Source organism: Macaca fascicularis, chromosome 9, assembly GCF_037993035.2.
Source record: "Macaca fascicularis isolate 582-1 chromosome 9, T2T-MFA8v1.1".
NCBI classification, from domain to species: Eukaryota; Metazoa; Chordata; class Mammalia; order Primates; family Cercopithecidae; genus Macaca; species Macaca fascicularis.
The window spans coordinates 50,127,420-50,131,751 of record NC_088383.1 but is presented as its reverse complement, the minus strand read 5'-3'; positions in this window follow the sequence as shown (position 1 = coordinate 50,131,751).

Below are 4,332 nucleotides of genomic sequence, written 5' to 3'. Positions count from 1 at the left end.
CTATAATCCCAGCACTTTGGGAGGCTGAGGTGGGCAGATCACAAGGTGAGGAGTTCAAGACCAGCCTGACAAACATGGCAAAACCCCGTCTCTACTAAAAAATATATGAAAATTAGCCGGGCATAGTTATGCATGCTTGGAATCCCAGCTACTCAGGAGGCTGAGGCAGGAGAATTGCTTGAATCTGGGAGGCAGAGGTTGCAGTGAGCCGAGATCTCACCACTGCACTCCAGCCTGGGGAACAGAGCAAGACTCCATCTCAAAAAAAAAAAAAAAAAAAAAATTGCCAGGTGTGGTGGCTCACATCTGTAATTCCAGCATTTTGAGAGGCTGAGGTGGGTGCATCTAACATGGTGATATCCAGTCTCTACTAAAAATACAAAAATTACCTGGGTGTGGTGGTGCTTGCCTGTAATCCTAGCAACTTGGGAGGCTGAGGCAGGAGAATCGCTTGAACCAGGGAGGCAGAGGTGTCAGCGAGCCAAGATCGTGACACTGCACTCCAGCCTGGTGACAGAGCGAGACTCCATCTGAAAAAACAAAACAAAAAAACAAAAAAACTTTTTAATCAAAATATTAGTTATTTCACGAGGGAAAGTATAATCAAAATAGAATTTATATGAACTATCTAAAGAGGATTAATGCTTTCAAGTAGCTGAATGAACTCACTTGTAAATATCTAAATGCTCTGTGAGAGAGTGTCTTAAGCCATCTGTAAACTTTATGGATGAGGCAAGATTTGGTCGCCTATTAAATATCTTGGATAAAATCTTCATTTTAAAAAAATGGACAAGTTTTTCCTGTTATTAGGAATTATTCTTTGTTATGTAAGTTTCAAGGTCTGGATATAGTTTTAGTTTTTGGTTGACAACTTGCATTATGAGACAAACCAATTTAGCCAACACTACCTTTCTTTAATGGGGACAGATTGTTATATTTGGGTAAGTCCTTTTTATTTTTTGAGATGGAGTTTCGCTATTGTCCCCCAGGCTGCAGTGCAGTGGCGCAATCTCTGCTCACTGCAACCTCTGCCTCCTGGGTTCAAGCAATTCTCCTGACTCAGCCTCCCGAGTAGCTGGGATTACAGGCACCCACCACCACACCCAGCTAATTTTTTTTTTCTGAGACAGAGTCTCGCGCTGTTGCCCGGCTAGAGTTCAATGGCGCGATCTTGGCTTTCCGCCTCTCAGGTTCAAGTGAGTCTCCAGCCTTGGCCTCCCGAGTAGCTGGGATGACAGGTGCCTGCCACCACTCCCGGCTAATTTTTTGTATTTCTAAATAGAGACAGGGTTTCACTATGTTGGCCAGGTAGGTCTCGAACTCCTGACCTCATGATCCACCCGCCTCGGCCTCCCAAAGTGCTGGGATTACAGTGTGAGCCACTGTGCCTGGCCAGCTAATTTTTGTACTTCTAGTAGAGACGGGGTTTCACCATGTTGGCCAAGCTGGTCTCCAACTCCTGAACTCAGGAGATCCACCCGCCTCAGCCTCCCAAAGTGTTGAGATTACAGGCGTGAGCCATCGCGCTCAGCCTGGGTAAGTCCTTTTTAGAAATCAGATTAAACAGCCGTCATTTTAAATACTGCAAACTTCTAAGGGCCACTTAGTTGGCATAATTATTGTTGTGCAAGAGACTAATCATTCAATTTCTTAAACGAAAAGCTTTGATTTGTTGCTTACTCTCTGTTTCACTCTGAAATGCCTAAAACTTAATGGCTTAAAACAATGACTGACATATTACTTTTCTGTGTGTACTGGGAATTCTGCTTCAGTTGGCAGTGACTGGAATCTCATTCAGGTCACTGGTACATTCAGCAGCAGAGGGGCTGGACTGGAGGAGCTAAGCGAGCTTCAAGGGTATGCTTGGTACCAGGGGCTTCACCATGGGCTGCTTGGGTTTCTTCATGACATGGCCTCAAACTAGTCCAACTTTTCACATGATGGTTAGCTTCAAGCTGCCACACTTCCTAAAGGGCAGGCCTGGAACTTCATGTTGTACTAGGCTAAAGCAAGTCCCAGGCCAGCCCAGATTCAAAGATGGGGAAAAGAATCTCCCTCTTGTGACCAGAGTGGCAAATAGGAAGGAATTGATAATGTATCTGTGGCCTTCACTAACCAAAGGAACTCTGTACTTGTAAATCACAGCCAAAGTATGAGATGATACAGAGCTTTAGGAAACATGGGATTCAGGGATTGGCCAGTTTTTGAAAGCAAGAGTGTTGCTGGCTTTCTTTTGGTGGTAAAAGCGTGGTTACTGGCCTGAGCCAAAAGCTAACTTTCCAAAGCATGGTCAGAGTGAAGGCTCGTGCTGACTGGCTTTCAGAAATGCATAGCTGTCAGATTGGGTGACTTTCATAAGCGTGTATACTGAGGAGAGATTGTCTGATTAATTGCTTTCAATGTCTGATTGCTTGTCTCCCATCAATTTTTGTGGTTACCCATTCATGGCTTGAGACTATGGCCAAGAAACTGTCTCAGGCTTGATTATGGAGAACGTGAGTATTCTCATCATTAGGAATATTAAAGTGTTCTTGTTAATACAGGCTTGCTTGCTTTATTTATTTATTTATTTATTTTTTAATTTATATTCATTCATTCATTCTGGCACCCAGACTGGAGTGCCGTGGCATGATCTTCGCTCACTGTAACCTCTGTCTCCCAGGCTCAAGTAATTCTCCTGCCCATGGCCTCCCGTGTAGCTGGTTCTACCACACCCAGCTAATTTTCTATTTTTAGTAGAGATGGGGTTTTGCCATGTTGGCCAGGTTGGTCTCAAACTCCTGACCGCAAGGGAACAGCCTGCCTCAGCCTCCCAAAATACTGGGATTACCAGCGTGAGCCATGGCACCCAGCTGGCTCTATTCTTGATAACAGATTTGTCACAGTTATTGGACTATCCCCAGAAAGTATTCATTTTAATTTTTTATTGAGAAGTGTGAGGAATTTAGAAAGTGTATTTTCTTTCACAGTAGGTTAAAATAAAGAACCACTCTCAAGGCTTACTTATAGATAGATGTTACCTCAAACCTCCATCAAGATGGCATGCTCATGGCAATGCTTAGTAGAATGAAATACTGGTAAAGATATTTTCCCATGAAGTATTCAGAAGTTATAACATGTAGGCACAAAGTATACCTTCTTGAGATACGAGTAATCAGTAAATATCATATTAGGGGTCCATAAATGCTAAACATCAGACAGGTCAGAATGTCACAACGAGGCATGATAAAGAAGCTTAACATAAGACGGGTGTGGTGGCTCATGCTTATAATCCCAGTACTTTGGGAGGCTGAAGCAGGCAGATTGCTTGAGCCCAGGAGTTCAAGGCCAGCCTGGGCAACATGGGGAGACCCCATCTCTACAACAAAAAAAACAGGCAAAAATTAGCCAGGTGTGGTGGTATGTGCCTGTAGTCCCAGCTACTCAAGAGGCTAAGGTGGGAGAATTGCTTGAGCCTGGGAAGTGGAAGTTGCAGTGAGCCGAGATCACGTCACTGCATTTCAGTCTGGGTGACAGAGCAAGACCCTGCCACACACACAAAAAGAAGCTGAACATCAATGAAAGTCTCTTTATTAGGAAGGGGAAGTAAGACGCTGGCAGGTTTAAATTGTAGCAGCATATGACAATCACATGCAGTGCAGGCAATAAAATAATTTTATAGATTACTAGTAATGTAGTGATGGAATTGGGTATCGTAAGTTTTTCGTTATTGGGTTACGTTAGCTAAGTATGACTTACCAATGGTACCTTATGGGATAGTGAGAAAACCATAAAACGATACAGGGAAAGCTGGCCATTGATTTGGGAGAAAATAAAGGAATACTGTGGGTGAGGAAAGAAAAAGACCCTCTCACATTGTTTTATATTGTTTTATACTCAGTACCTGTTTTAAGAAAAAAACAAGGAAGTAACACCAAAGACAGGCAGCCCGGCACCAGGCACAAAACCAGGCCTGGGTCTACCTGGCCTAAACCCAGTAGTTAAAAATCAACTCGTAACTTAGAAACCAATGTTATTAATAGATTCCAGACATTATATAGAAGAACATTGTGAAACTCCCTGCCCTGTTCTGTTTCTCTCTATCAGTGCCTGAAACCCCTGTCACGTATACCCTAGATTGCTGAATCAATCACGACCCTTTCATATGAAATCTTTTAGTGTTGCAAGCCCTGAAAAGGGACAGAAATTGTGCCCTCAGGGAGCTTGGATTTTGAGACGGTAGCTTGCCAATGCTCCCAGCTGAATAAAGCCCTTCCTTCCACAACTTGGTGTCTGAGAGGTTTTGTCAGCAGCCAGGCCTGCTACATGGGGAGGGATCAATGAACAATTCGA